Raw genomic sequence first — 17,491 nt, 5'->3', positions numbered from 1 at the left:
CGTTTTTCTGAAGATTGTAACAATGTCAATAATTATGGTCATCGTTTGTTAGAATTATGTAAGACTACAGGTCTTTTAATTGCCAATGGTAGATGTGGTAAGGACACCTGTATTGGTAAAAAAACTTGTAATGATAAGAGTTTGTAAGACTATTTGCTATTATTACCATGTAATTTTCCAAATATTAAATCCTTTGAGGTCTCTGACTTTGATCCTATATTTTCAGATGTTCACAATTGTATAATTGTAGATTTTAGTGTTTGTCAAGTTTTGCTTGAAAACCAAATTATTATGGATGATGTTGTTGTTGATAACAATGATAATTGCTATATACGTCCTGTATGGGATAACTCTGTTAGACAACAATTTGTAGACAGTTTAGATCCTGTTAGTATATTAGAGCTTAACAATGAGCTTGTTGATATATATAGTGTTAAAAACTATAGTGTTGCTTGTATTAAAAATATAACTGAAAAAGTCTCACAAATATTATATAAACCTGCCGATAAATACAATTTATTATTGGAAGTTAAGAGTAAGCAATCAAAGAGTGTTAATAATAAAAATCATGGTAAGAAGAAATGGTTTGATGATGAATGTCCAAGGGCAAGAAAAAATTATCTGTCAAACAAGAAGTATCATAGACGGGTTCGAACCCAAAATAGTTTTGTTACTATGGTAGCAAGTAGTAAATCCTACAAAAAGACTCTTGATAAGAAGTTTAGAGATTATAAAAATGATATCAATAAAAAATTGTGTAATCTAAGGTCCTCTGATCCCAAGGCCTATTGGAGTCTATTGAATAATTATAGCAATGATTGCAATAATGCTGTTTCTAAGATATCTAAGGAAACTTTCTATGAGCATTGTATGAAATTAAACGAGGCAAATATTGTTGAAAATGACAATTTGCATACCAGTATAGATTTTGACAATTAAAACTGTAATAACTGCATTGAATGCACCCTAAACTGTGAGTGAAATTCAAAAGATTATTGTGAAACTAAAAAATAATAAAAGCCCTTCGTCTTTTGATAGTGTTCTTAATGAGTATTTAAAGTATGCTAAAGACGAATCTTTTCTACTTTTGCTGTGTCATTTGTTTAATGTTATTCTTGATGCTGGTATATTTCCAGATATTTGGAGTCAGGGTATTATCTTTCCTATATATAAAAATAAAGGGGATGTATGTGGATCCCAATAACTATAGAGGTATTACTATACTTAGTTGCTTAGGAAAGCTATTTACTAATATTTTAAATGAGCGACTCAATGCTTACTTAGAAAGTCACGATCTACTTAATGAGGAACAAGCAGGCTTTCGTAAACAATATGGAACTATTGACCATGTAATTTCTTTGAAACTATTGATTGATTATTACTTGAATTCTAAGAAAAAACTGTATTGTGCTTTTGTTGACTATAAATAGAACATATCTACGGCACAAACTATTGTCGCATAATATTGACGGTAAATGTTTAAAAATTATCTATAATATGTATGATAAAGCAAAGTCATGTGTTTAAGTTAATAATGAATTGTCAGATTTTTTAGTAGTAACACTGGTGTACGCAAAGGAGGAAATTTGTCTCCTATATTGTTTTTTTATACTTAAATGACTTAACCCAGTTTCTGTCTTCCAGTATGCAAGGGTTGTCTACTATATCTAGTGCAACTGTTAATTGTCTTAGTGATGGTACTGTTGATGTTTACCTAAAATTATACCTGCTATTGTATGCTGATGATACCATTTTATTAGCTGAAAACAAATTAGATCTACAGAATGGTCTTAATGCCATGTATGATTATTGTTAATTATGGGATCTGAATCTGAATGAGGATAAGACGAAAATAGTGGTTTTTAGTTCACGTAAGCCTAGAAACTCAAATCTTAACTTTACGTACAATGGTAAACAGTTAGAAACTGTAGAAAGTTTCGCATACTTAGGTGTATTATTTAATTTTAATGGAATATTTGGTAAAGCCAAGAAAAAACTTGATGACCAGGCTAGAAGAGCTATGTTTTCTGTTATTAAAAAAGCTAGAAAACTGTTTTTACCCATATCTTTTCAATTGCATTTGTTTAACACTATGGTTGGACCTATTTTATTATATGGTTGTGAGGTTTGGGGTATAGAGAATGTACAAATTATTGAGCAACTACAGTTACGCTTCTGTAAACTCATACTTAATTTAAAAAGGTCTACGCCTAATTGTATGATATATGGGGAAACAGGACTTTGTCCCCTAGTACTGCAGGTTAAAACAAGAATATTGTGTTATTGGAGTAAGTTGATATCCTCAAAAAATGATAAAATATGTAAAATATTGTATAATACAGTTCTTTCTTTACATGTTAATAATGTTATGCCTTCTCCTTGGATCTCATTTGTTAAAAATACTGTTGATGAGCTTGGCTTATCAAACTATTTTGTGATCAATATATTGGTATTTTGAAAACTTTTAAAACTATTGTGAAACAGAGATTGAAAGACCAGTTCTTACAGAACTGGAAAGGAACCGTAAATGAATCTTCTAAATGTTTAATTTATCGTGTGTATAAGAAAGATTTTTGTTTTGAGAAATACTTAGATATATTACCTTTCAATCTTTGTAGAATACTTTGTAAATTCAGATCTATGAACCACCTTTTACCTATAGAGAAAGGTAGACATTTACATATTGAAAGAAATCAAAGAATATGTCATTTATGTCCAAAACAATCTCTTGGGGATGAATTCCATTACTTATTTGAATGTCACTATTTTAACTCTCTTCTTAAAAAGTTTATTGATTCGAAATTCTCAAATCATCCTAATATTTATAAATTAGAATCTTTAATGAATAGCTTTGACCATTCAATTTTATTAAAACTTGCATTATTCTGCAAAATTATTATTTCAAAATTTAAATAACTCATTCTCCCGTAAGCCATGAATTTTTCAACTTTATGAATGTATTTACATAGAAACAATTTAGATAACTTCTGTATAAGACAAATCATGTCCAAAAAGTAGAGTCTAGTCATATGTTATATGTTAGTCAAATTGATTTCCTTATTATATAATTTATGTTTACATGTTCTGTTTATTACTTTTGAATAAGTGTTCATTATATTGTTGATATATCATAACCTTATGCATAATATATGCCTTGGTTTTTGAATAAATCTTGAAATCTTGATGTTTATTTTTTATTTTAAATTGATAAGTACATATGTACATTGTTGGAGAGTTTTTTGTGTGATTGAGCATGAAATTGAAAGAAAAGAAGATAAGCTTTTGAATAAAGCTTGAAAACCAAGACAATAGACATTTTTTGAATTTTTTATGATGCTATACGTTTTTGAGCAATAACTATTAGACGTCAGGCTTGACTGACATAAACTATAACAAGCTTGTAACGTCTAATGTATTGGACTAACAAAAGTTAGGAGGCCGTGCGATTTAAATATATCAAAATTAACACATTTGCTACTTCGAGTTGGATTTAGAAGCTGTTGTTCAAAGTATGTATAAATTTTCATAATTTTATTATTATATTTACTTGTTTTTACAACCTTTAGCCTCGTACATGCCCAAATATCAAATACAATGAATAAATTGTAATGGGTTTTCACGTGTATACAAATCAGCGTTTGTCGTTTAAAACAGTAAAGATTTTTCAATTTTCATGACATATGAATAATCATTAGTCTCTTATTAACATTCCTTTTGATGATAAGATGTTTATGAAGTAGGAAAAATAAAAATAAATAAATTTAAGTTTAACCTGGGTAGCTTCAAAATGTAACTACGAAAGCGTTTTTGGGTAAACAATGCACGAAATCTAGAATAAATTGTTATTAATTTTAGAATCATAAATGCATGGTATTTATTAACAGATTATTAGTTTTTGGTATAAAAATGTCATTGTGCATGATAGCTACAGTACTATGTTTTCATTTTAAAACCATTTGGAAGATAAGAATTGAAAGTTAATACTGAGCGTGATACGAGTATATTATCTTTTTTTTTACATACAAGTGATATATGAGATGTCAGGGGAGTCAAAAACAGATACAGAATTTACAATGATTATGTTATTTCAAAATTGTGATTCCAAAAGAGGGAGAAAACTTATTTTACAGTCACAGTAAGCAGTTCAAAGTGTTGTTGAGCTTCATGGTTTAACCAGAGACATAGATAACATGCTACCTGTGTCTCTGGTTTAACTAAATTGTGCTACAAATATTGATGGGGAGCTATATTCGGAGTTAACTGTTGATTTGCCAGTGGTAATAGATCACCATTTTGAGTGTTAAATTCGTTGTACAATTTTACAAACACATGAGATAAGATACATAGGTAATGAATCAGAGATGTTTGTGCTAATATGGATATCTGTATGTCTATCTACACCGTCTGTCTTTCTGAATAAAAAACATGTCTTTCTGCCTTTCTGTTCTTTATCAAAAAAAAAAAAAAAAAAAAAAAAAAAAATTTGATAGTTGTAAAACTTGATTCTAAGATACTGTTCACATCTCCCTATCTTTAATAGGGTTTGTCTATCTGTTTGCTTTCCTTTCCCTATGCTGACCGTCCTATATTTATGAAAACTACAGCATATGGTCTGTGAATCATATTGAAAGTGTTGGCCTAAACGAACAGATAACTCATTTATATGAATGGACTGATAAAAAGTTCGGGTGCTTTTTTTGATAAGTCAAAAATGAAAACCCTGTCATACCTCAACCATGTGACCACAGGGGAAATGCCTCCTTTTATTTAATTCTGTTTCTCTCGTCAATAACAGTTACAGATGTAATTTAAATATCTAGTAAAAAAGTGATCCCTCAGATGCTTTAAAAAGCAAATTTACATAAAAAATTCCAGAGCCGGTTTGATTGAGTCTGTATATGACGGATAATGAAAATGTGCAACATCCCTCATTCCTTCTAGCACCGGATTGAGCGGTACTAAATTCTCAACACTTTAAAGTGCTGGATTCAATGATCCCGAAAGACCAGAAAAATAAAACAACACTAAGTGAACTTTTTACGGCTGCCACACAGCACTTCAAATCTGCTGTTGTGATGTATAAATATCTGGTAAATTAAGTGATCTCTCGGGAGCATTAAAAACAGCAAATTTACTGAAAATTCCAGGCATTGTTTGATTGAGTCTGTGATCACGAAGGCTGTATTTGACATTGAACATACGTTTCGCTCTATAGTGCACCCATATTTATGCATTTCTCTGAAGAGGACTCCACTTTTGGATAAAATTTATTTGATGAATAGTATTATTTTTTAAGACCAGACAATGTATTTTAATTCCATTTTAGATGACTGGGTGTAAAGCCGAAATGATAGAAAAGAGTATTGTTATCATAACGACAAGAAAAGAAAGAGACCATAATATGATTAGAAGTTCAGAAACAAGAAAAAAATGTTGAACGTATATTTATTTCAGACAATAACTGTGTAAGTTGCAGTAACAGTCATTTCAAGACGTTCTTTTCATGGAGAGTGCAAAAACACGACTTGCAAATCTAGTGAAAAGACCATCGAAAACAGTAGGAGAAAGCTTTTTAACCACTATGCAATACTTTGAAAAATATTGAAAGGATAATTTTTTTTACTGTGACGAGGAGTTGTCGAACTAATGAGCATTATGAGACATAGAGATGTGGAGATCACTTTTAAATATCTCTTTATAAAATAAGGAATAAAACATAAATAGGTTAAACAAGATGTGATGGCATTCAATTTCAAAGGTGAAATATTGGCATTTTGTACATATAAATTCTAATTTTGAACCATTACTAAAGACATAACTACAGCTCATTTTCAGCATTTATTCTTCACTAACTTAAGTGTTGTACAATATAGATAGTTGGAAATACTGGCGATGATAAATGAAGTTATTTCTATTAAATCATGTTAAAAGTGATAGTTTACATAACATGTATGGATAATATTTGGATGAATGAGACTTTGGTAACGTACAAATATGTTAAATGACACAGCAAAAGACTAAATAACGAGTTACTTTCAGACATTGAGTTTATTACCAGGTGCATTGTTTGTTCCTACGGATTTTAGGTAAAATAACTAAGTTTTTTTCTTTATTTTCATAAATTTTTAAAAAATAGTTAAAAAATGCTAGAATAATGTCAATGTAATTGAAGTAACGTATGTTACATTTTGCTTTTAAAATGTCTTCAGTGATTATGTTTCTTTATTTACATAAGCTTATGTGATATAAATATTATTTGAACCTCTTTTTAATTGTAAATATTAGGTATTTTAAGATTATGCAACGTTGAACGTTTTTGCATTATCATTATGAGTGGGTGGGGTAACACTCTTGTGTGTCACAAGTGAATAAGTAATAAAAAAGAGGCCAAACCTGTTATTATTCATTGCAAATATTATCTTTATGAACACCAAATACATGCTTGCTAAAAACTAACAATCTATATCAGAGAAAGACAAGACAGTCGCCACAAATTAAACATATTACGATATTATGTTACGATTTTTATCCCTGGACAGGTACTCGTAAACTACCTGCCAAAAGTCAAGTTTCCGAAGGTATATTTTTTTAGGGTTTTACTTCAAGGTCCATACATATATATTGATTGCAAAACACTAAAGAAAGCTTGTGTTGCAATTTGTTTGATGTCAAGCTACATATACTCATAACTTTAGTGGCCTATAAGTATGCTAAGTGCTCTATCCCATAATTCAAATTATCGAATATATGTTTTTCAGTAGATTTATACAATAAATATTTTAATTATACAATATATTTTTTCGAATTAAGAACATGCATATAGAAAATTATCTCACACATATATTTTTTATGATGAACAAATATTGAGCAGGATTGAATAAATATTATGTTATAGAATATAAAATTAGAGTTATACAATATAAATATTGGATATAGAACAAATATTTTATTTATTGAATATTGCAACGTTTAACATGATATAGATCACATATGACAGTCACCGCGTTTCATAAGACTGTTAATTGTAATACACCTACGCTGGGCCTGTGGTATATTGAAAACCACATATTATTGTGTGAAGATCAGTCCGTATCAACGTTCATGCAGCTTGACCGGCTTTATAGAGTTACTAACCACACATTGACAAAAACTGCGGCTATAAACATGTAACTTATTTTATACCATTTTGTATATGTAATTACTAATATATCTTCAAAAAATAGTTCTCTCTGAGATAATTTTTTATATCAATATGTAAACTATGTGATTTGTTTTCACGATTTATATCGAATTCAGATATAACAGAATTGTTTCCAACTTACGTGTCGAGTCTAAGACTCTTAAACAACTAGATATAAGCAAGCCAGTTTATAATCTTTGTTAATCAATGACGAAAATACTTACTATATTACAAGAAAATGTCAAATTGTAAATCAAATCAACATCAACTGCATCATGTTTCCCTAACCTTTCGGAAACGATTTACAAAAAAAAAAAAACAAAAAAAAAACAGATCAGAAAATATTCGTATTCGTTTAAAGATATTTCTTGAGAAAGTTTCATTACAGCAAAATATAATATTTGATTTAAAAATTTTTCTAGTAAAGATAAAGGTCAAAGCACATTTTTGTATTTTCCTGTGAAACGATTTTATGCTTGATTATATCAAATGTAATATAAGACTAACTTACTGTTTAAATCATTAAATCTAAATTAAGCCAATACTCTATCTTCTAGTTGATACCCAAAATTTCCACTTTCAAAATATGTGAAAATAAATAATGAAATGCAAATATTGATTAACGATTAACATAAACTTATCTTCATTAAAATTTTTCACATTGAACTAACACGTATGTTAATAACATCTCGATAAAAAGCAATATGCATGTATGTATTGATTATTTTATATATATATATATTGGAAAATCGCATGAAAAATCGGCACGTCGCTGCCGGGACTCGAACCACGGGTCTCTGGATTGCCGGTCCAGTATGCTAACCACTACACCACAGCGGCCATTGCTTTTTCTTCGTGCTAATTGGCCGTATATATTTAAGTTATTTTTAACTTTATTGTGACGTCATCACTTCTATTACCATAGCGGCGAGCTATTTATAGCTTCTTTTACCGCAGTTGGCTGACTCAGTCACTAATATTAATTTTCTTATGGCAAACACATTTATTGTTTTATAAGACCATTCCCGCCCAAGAATGAATATATATCAATCTCATTAAAATCATATCCTAACTGTCGCTTCACTACCCTACGCTCGTAGCGAAGAGTAACGGAGCAAAAACGATGATCTGATTTTTAATGAGATTGGAATATATATGAAAGAAAAAAAGACATGAGCGAGAAATAATACATAGGAAAATCGGACGAAAAATCGGCATGCCGCAGCCGGGACTCGAACCACGGGCAAGCCTCGTTACCGCCCAATGGGCGGGTCATCTCGGGACGGATATTCCGATCCGAACCGCAAAATATGACAGATATTGTTATTCTTTGGTAAATGAAACAGCGTCTCTGAGTATCTTTATATTTTTCTTTATATCATTGCATGTCATTAAAGTTGCTTTTCATTTGATAATCGTCATTATAATTTACATACACGGCTACTATCATTTTATTACAATTTTTTTCCTTCAAATAAAATAATTCTACTGTACATTGTATTTTAAATTTGCTTATATTGAGGTCTAATATATTCTATGGCCGTGCATAAACAATTGTTTGCAAAATTACCGCTTATACTGAGTATTTCAATACACTTATTAAATAAAACTAAGTTTTTTATTAGGCAATTAAATTAATATTAAGGTTCAAGAAATAAGCTTGGTAAACTTACTGCTATTTTATTCATTACTATTCTTTTGTTCTTCATGAAAGTATTTAATACATGTGTACTAATACAATAACTGTTTATGTAGGAATTTTATACATGACCCGTGAAACATTGTTAAGATAAAATGTCAAAATTCAAAACGGCCGCATGTATCTTCTGTGAATATATTCTTTGGGAGCTCGTTTCTGTTATTAAATAATTTAAAATTTGTATTACTGTAACATTAGTTTATTATGATTATACGTTATAACATAAATATCCTAAGAGCTATATTAGTTTATAACATACATTATAACATGAAACTCAAAGTTAAGGAAAATTGCACTCATGATATTCATTTTAGCTGGCGCTGGAAATTATGTACATGTAATCCATAATTATCTTGTACTGTTTCAAATTACATTTGATGGTGTTCCATGTTTCTATTTTACTGGGAAACGAAGAGTTTGTGCTGAAATCTGACGATACCATTACATGTATGCTGCTGCTTTTCGTTGTTGTAGTTGGGGTATATGCATTTGTTATAACTGTAATCCTAATCAGAATTCGGTAAGATACACAATTATGTATTTCTTAGTATAACGAAATCCATTTTTATACTTCAATGATATTGCCAAAATATTTTTTTTATCTCTAGTTGACTTCATTGTCGTAAATATTATTTTAGACTATAATACATCATGACAAATCTAAAATGTTTTACTTTCATCCGTAAAATAAAATAAAGATACATGGCTTGACGTGTTTGACTTATATATTGTTAGTTATGAGCAAAATAAAACAACATGTTGGTTTGGCCCAAGACAAACGCCTGTCAGCAATAATTTGCTTAATTATATAATCTAAACAATTTATACACGGCTATATGATCTATAAAACATTTATAACATATACATAACAATAAACAGAAGCTTTCTTGATTGAAAAATGAAAATTGTCATTACTTTTTTTTTAAATAATTCATAATAAATATTTCTTCTTTACAATTTGTTAAAAACAAAGACGTGAAGCTGATTTATATGAAGACTTGGGAGAGTTTGCTGAGAATGGAAATGAACCTACAGCATGTAAAATGATATTGACTCGGGTATTTAAAAAAAATAAACTTAAAACAAACAAAATCATTTACTTATTGACAACATATTGTATATTAATTTACGATACCAACATTTTTCATGCAACTTTTAAACCCGAAAATCATTTGTTTCCTTAAGTGTGTTTACATATAACAGTGTCTCTACTTGTTATACTGTTTGTAAGTGAACAGCATGGATCCTGATCAGACTGCGCGGATATGCAGGCTGGTCTGGATCCATGCTGGTCACCATACCACTATGTTGGTTTTGTCGTGACGCGGCTCATTTAACTTTTGACATGTAAACACTGAACTGGATCGGGAAAGAAGGATTGATAATTTTATTAAGATTGCTAAAATAAAAATTGTTTTTTATTGTACATAATAGGAATATTGCTATATCATTGTATTCTCTTTGTTTGATTGGACTGGTTGAAATTCATAGAAATCCAGCTGGGGTGAATTTATTATAAAATAAGAATAATATTTGTCAACGCATGGAAAAAATATGCTGGATTATATTAATATTTTGACCGAACTGCATACCAAAAAGGCAGGCAGTATTAACAGAACAATAAAAATGACAATCTCAATACTGTGGATTATTACACATTTAATAGAAACACAGAATTACATAGGGAATACCTAATCAAGGTATAATTATTTAACAAAACATATATTTATTAAAAATCACAAGTAATAACACTACATCACTACATCAATATGACTGTCAGACAGATATTAGCCTGTCTGTTGTGATTACATGTCTAAAAAGTACATCATGGTATATTTTAGCCACCATAGAATTTTCTTATCTAGAAAAAAATCTAGCTATTTTTATTTGTACAAAAATATAGAAATAGTACAATGTATAATTAGTAAAATGTTCACTATACATGTACAAATAATGAAACTATTAACAAATGTCGGTACAGCCGCGGTACGGTATTTAGAGGGTCACGGGTTCGAGTCCATGTCAGGATGCACTTTTTTCTCACCCTGTGACTGACATACATTTGTATAGCCCAGCTAGAAATTAAATCACAATGCTTAGTAACCCTGGGAAATTCGAAGAAATATTTGCATACACAGTAGGTTTATAACTATTCAGTATTTTAACAAGTAAAACGTGTAAGCGGCCGAATAGCTCAGAGGAACTCAAGAGCCGCGGAATGGTATTCCGAGTGTCAGGGGTTCGAGTCCCTGCCAGGCTGTTACATATCAATATAAATCTGTCAAGGAAAATAGGAAGGAACTGTCTAAAATAATTATCACCCTAAATAGGATTCGGATAGGGTTCGGACAGTCTTTGATGAAAAGTCAGAAGATGAACTTGTCAAGGGGGTGGGGTACGCATATAAACACCTGTTTGCTGAATTGAATATCAAAAATGTTGCAATTAATTAGTAATTAAATCTTATGCGTATGTAAACTAGGATTAAAACTAATTAATCTTCGGCGTAAAGCATGTAGAAATCTGACCAGTATTCACCGCGAGGTCACAAACTTTAAAACTTTAATGTAAATATCACAATAATACTTCTTTATATAATATTTTTCTTTGGCAGGGACACAGAACATCTCTTACATGTTTAAGAAACAAGAAATTTACATAATATATCTATCTAAGATATTCTTTTACTTCTCAATAGTAACAGACGCAAAACACGGTACTTAAGCGCTTAGACGAACGCAGACGCACGCTAAATTAGAAACGCACGCTTTCAGACGCACGATAAACGAAAAACGATACACGGAAAACGATAAACGTTAAACGCTTGTAAACGATGCACGCTTGAGAAAGCGTTTCAGCAAACGCACGTTGCACGCTATACGCACGCACGTTACACGAAAAACGGACGCACGAAAAACGCTATTTTTGACAACCGAAACGTTCACCCTACTGTACACTTGACATATTGTTGTTGTTTTTGTTGTTATTGAAATGTTACGAAGCATCTTCAGACAGATTTAACTCGAACCTTAAATGCATTGACATAAGAGTTCAACCATCGCTAAGTTTCACGAGCAAAAAAATCTAAAGGTCTTGCAAATAAAAGGAAAATGTTTCAATGATTAAACCATTGTTAAGAAACATTTGTCTATATGTAAAGTTATGTATACCAGTTAATGTCCTCATTGTCATAATTACTCACCTGATTCAGAAAATAAAAACAATGACCGGGTTTTACATTTATTGTTTACACCGGAAATACATATATATGTCTTATTCAAAAGAGTGTTAGTCATTTTATTGTATACTAGGTCAGTACGGAATACAGCAATTCAACTTCCCAATTGAAACAAGAGTTGTTTGAGCGTAATAAGATGTAAAGCATTAATGCACAAGATATACGTTTTAAAATCATTTTCACTGCTACATATGATATTTGCTAAACAAGGTAAAGAAACTGGATACAATGTACTATTATTTTCCTACAGATTTGATTTATAATCAGACACTTTTTGTTTTCCTGATAACGTGTTTGAACTTAATTTTTTTGACATAACTTGAAGAAGAAATTTAAAGGGTTGGCCAATATTGGCCTTATAACCACCACATGAGCAACCAATTTTTTTAAAAAATTTAGTTAAAAAACGATGACGACCTCGAAGAACCTAGCGAGCCCTTGTGCAGTATATATATATATAATCACACACCAATGCCGATTTTACGACTCCCTAAAAATGATATTGCACTCCCGTGCATATATTTTGACGTGACGTCATTTGCGTTATAAACAGCAATCGTTAAGACACACTAAATGTTAGCGTATACTATAGGCGCGCCAATGAAAAAAAGTTATTTTTCACTTTTTTTGTTATGTGATAAAAAGAATATTAAATTCATGTAAGTTCATTACTAAATTAATTGAGGTCGTTGGAAAAAAACATTATTACGCTCTTCAGAGGCTCCCACACTATGTTTTTATTCAACTCGCTCAAAAATGCAGTATAAAACTTACACTCATTCAATATCCTCTATTTCTTGGAATAAATAATCAACCATTTTTTATTCCAAGAAATAGGTATATTTGTAACTGTCTTAAAAATATTAGCAGAATTAAAACAAATTGTAAAATTATGGTTGATATCACACAGTAGTCACACAGTTTTCTAAAATCACTGTCTCAGATTATTCACGATAAAACATAGGCTTGTTTGAAATAGTGTGTTTTAAGTGCACGTTTAAAAGAACACAATGAGCTCGAGGACAGGGCAAGAGGCAGAGCACGGACAGAATATAAACTTAAATGATACTTAAAAATAAATAATAGTAACCGAAAAGGAAAAGCACCATAGTAGCCTATTGCTCGTGGACCATACATTATAGGTACTGATATGTCAGTAAAGGATTAATGCTGTAGTTATCAATATGAAAATATTTATTATTGACTTCAGTCTATTAAGCAGAACTGACAATTGGACAGGACAAATGTGATTCACATTGTTGGAAATATTGGCATTTTCAGTGTAGTATAACTTAGTTTTGTTGTGGTTCTGAATGTATTTATAAATATATACACATAAGAGATTTTCAAGTAATTTAACAGTGAAGTTTTTGGAAATAACACAGTTGGTGTGATTGTTGTTGTTCTTTAATTTGCTACAGCAGTTAAACTTTTTTCAGGCATGCATTTTTAAGCACACAGTATTTAGCAGCAAATCAAGACATTTATTAAGACATTATTTTCTTTCTTTTTAAATATCAGAATTATAGCATGAATGTCTCTTATAATTTCCTTCTGCATGTACTAGTGTTACATATTTTTCAGACCTTGCACTTACCAAAGCCTGGGTTTGAGTATAGGCCCTAACTTTCTCCTGGTTCAAATCTATGGAAGAACTCCTACAGCTCGGTTTGGCAGCAGCTTTGTCAGGACACATTGAGAAGGTAACAGCATATGTCTAGTTTGAAACTTCATCTACATCGTCGAATACCCATGACTGATAAACATGTCACATAACATGCTGATAATTGTTAATGTTTCGAACGTGGGTATCCGACAATGGGGGTGATAATTCTGACTCATAAACGTTGTCATCATTTTGGAGATGAAGCGATGTTTTCTTTTTGGGGATTTTAAACTGAAATACATAAGAACGTTTATACCGTCTTATCAGAACAGCATATCCTTGTGTAAATGAAAAGGGAAAATTTACTTAACAAAGTAAAGTCCTTTTCAACTTGTGAAATCAAGATATTTAGTACTAAAATAGCAAAATCAAAGTCTGACGTCATTGATTAATGGTTCTTTTTACAGTACATTTTGTTTTCATTTAATTTTTTAATATGTAATTGCCTTTAGAATACAAAACTCGTTTTGTGCATCTATCAGTATATTCGTGTTTTTTCGTTAATGAATTTTCAAACTTGTTTCAAAGAGTGGTAGATTTTATTCCTAAACGCATCAAGATTGCTCAGTTTTACCATCGATATTCTTTACGTACAAATATTTCATTTCAAGATTCTGCAAAAACTATTTGGCGACCTATATTCCACACAGAAACTTCCTTTAGAAACTGATTGAAGTTTATCTAATGGTCTTTTTCGCGTAAACAAGATAAACTACGATAAGAATAAACATACCATTTTTTTCTGGTTTTTTGAGAGCGTCCTTTATTTGTTGAAAGGTGACCGGAACTAATTGAACGTAAACACTCCACAATATTTGTTATTTTCTGAATTTTTCATTGTCATCCAGATCTGTTTGATGAAACAAATTTTTATGTGCAATTACAATAAATTTGTTTGGAAACTAGCTTAAGTAATGATAAACAGTAGTTTGAAGTATCATATTCGTGATTGATGCCGTGCTGTTACTGTTGCTGCCGCTGCTATTGATGATGGTGTGGTGTTGGTTATGATGATGGTGGTGATAATGATGTTGATGATGATGATGATGATGTTGATGATGGTGGTAATGATGCTGATGTTGATGATAATTATGATGCTGATGATATGCTGATAATAATGATTGTATCATCAATAATCAATGTCAGTATCTTTAGGTTTTTTTTAATCTCCAACAACTTGAATTTTTGTAATGCTTCAAAACTTCAGACAATTATAATATTTCTGCAAAAGCAACAGTTATATCAATAAAAGGGATGTTAGTTGTCAATTAATGTCTGCCACAGATTCCATCATAATTTTAGGCTAGACATGTATCTGCAAGCATGGTCTAGATTTATATACATCCATGGCAACATTCATAAAAGAACAATGATTAGGCAATTTTTTAATCCTATTAAAATTGATTTTGTATAATATGAAATATGCTGTTTTACTTATAAATGCTTAGAGATATTAATTATGATGTGTTTATATTGACATGTAAATGTGTATAATAATGTAAATAAGGGAGGTAAATCTACAGTAGATATTACAGATCTCTGTAATTTGCCCCTCTTATAAACTATAACAGTCTGTTATAATTCTTAAAAGAATGGCTATACAATTCACTGTATGTATATTGTTTTAATTGTAAATGCATGTATAGATCAGACTATAATAAAATAAATAAAACAAAATAAGTAGAAAAAAAATCAATTTTAATAGGTCTAGCCTTTTGTCCTACGCAGAACGATACTGACATTAATCGATCTTCGCAGACCGATGCTTCCACTTAAACTTCGCTCTAGCTTTTTTCTACGCAGATAACTCATGCTGGAAATGTCATTCAATTTGCTATGTGATTATAAAACTGTAAAAGGTTTATATTTATACAATACCAACAGTATGATGAGTTAACATTGAAATTAACACTTAAAAATACCTTATTGAAATATAACACTACTATCACTCGAACTGCACTTTCTTATTATGGATGGTAACCACCTGTCCTTCTTTCTGTTGCACACCTCTGATCTGACCGTTCTCTCAGCTCGAAATTATGTTGTTAATGAAATATTCCTGTAATAATATTATGAAAAATAAGCTGGAGGAAAGACCGCAATGAAAGGAATTGCACTATTTTATCATTAAACATTATACACTGAAAGATATAGTATAAAGATGATTTTATAGATGTCTAATGTAAGAGGCTTTTGTCATTCGAGTAAAAAAGCATTTAAAGTTACCATTTTGATAAAAAATAACTTATTTTGCTGCAAATGATTTGACAAATCCTAGACTTTTTATTTAGTGAAACATCAGTTGACGTATTAATTATTTTTACAGACCAAATAAAAAATACACACGATTTTATGATGGAAAGTATGCAAAAGTACCCAAGATTTGCACATCAAAACAAAAAATGATAATGACTCACATTACAACTATCGTTTATTATTATTATCTTTTTATTATTTTAATTATTATTACTATTATCATTATTATTATTATTTTTACTATTATTATTATTAGATTTATTATTATTATTATTTTCATTTTTTATCTTTATTTTTATCAATATTAAAGGGAATCCACTGAGGTGTTTTGACATGATAGGGCTAAAAATAATTTTTTCAGATAAATGTACCATTATATGTAGGTTTAGACCTTCTCATCTTTGTGTAAAATTCAGATCTTTAGAGCACTTCGTTTTTCCAGAATAATCATTCAAGTTGTACAAAAAGTGACCCAAAATGAAAAGCGTTTAAACACTTATCCCTCAAATCGGGTTGAGAAAAGCATAACAAATACGATTTTCAATTTATTTCAAGGTATATTTCTTAACTATCTTTGCATATATTTCTGTTTAAAGTGCCTCAGTCCATTTATGTAAGAAATACAAATGTTATGTTTTAGGCTTTTAAACCTCAGTGGAGTCCCACTGAGATTATTATTTAATATTCCACTATTATTATTTAATAATAATAATAATAATAAGGAAAACCATCATTATAATAATAACAATAATAATAATTATAACTATTATTATTATTATTTTATTATTATGATTATTATTATTTTTATTATTATTATTATAAATATTATTATTATCATTATTATTATTATTATTAGTAGTAGTAGTATAAGTCTTAAATGTTGCTGACAGGAATCCGTTAACCAGTCCGCCACACAGGTGTTCGGCACGTTAGACCCCCACACACTACTCTTCAACTTCAACACAAAATAAATATATTTACTACTATATAACAATCATAAATATATGTATCTGATAAAATGCCATGCCTATAATATACATAAAAACTAGTTGGAGAAAAAAGGTAGGTTTTCATTGAAGTTTTACAGGTACCACAAATTTGCTGCATTGGTACAAACATACAAAGTTTAGGTGGGACACATAGATATTACCATTTGGCGGTATTATGTTAGCAGTGAAGCAATTCAAGTATATTTGAATATCTCAGTATGCATATAACAATAAAAAACAAATGAAAAAAATTAGGGCGTAACTTTGCAAATGAAATATTCAAATAAGTATAAAAAGCAGGGTAACAACTTAGGCAGTAAGACTTTAATAAGTAATCATAAACAAAAGTCGCTCATACGTCGCTCTAGTTGTTTAAATCCTTTTTTTTACGTGATAAGAAAAAAGAACAAAAAATGTGCTATAGAGCTACATGCAATAAAGCAACTATATCATTTATTGTAAG

General features: G+C 30.1%; 1 non-coding gene across 1 annotated transcript; it reads right to left on the bottom strand.

Moving 5' to 3' along the window:
• Positions 1-7,947: 7,947 nt before the first annotated feature.
• Positions 7,948-8,020, bottom strand: Trnaa-ggc (transfer RNA alanine (anticodon GGC)). The gene has a single exon. It is a non-coding gene; the product is annotated as a tRNA-Ala (tRNA).
• Between the last annotated feature and the right edge of the window lie 9,471 nt (positions 8,021-17,491).

The sequence above is a fragment of the Ruditapes philippinarum genome, unplaced genomic scaffold (genome assembly GCF_026571515.1).
Source record: "Ruditapes philippinarum isolate M1 unplaced genomic scaffold, ASM2657151v2 ctg98_1_1_1_1, whole genome shotgun sequence".
Lineage (NCBI taxonomy): Eukaryota > Metazoa > Mollusca > Bivalvia > Venerida > Veneridae > Ruditapes > Ruditapes philippinarum.
Note: the sequence above shows the minus strand (reverse complement) of the source record. Positions and strands in the feature narration are given on the sequence as shown.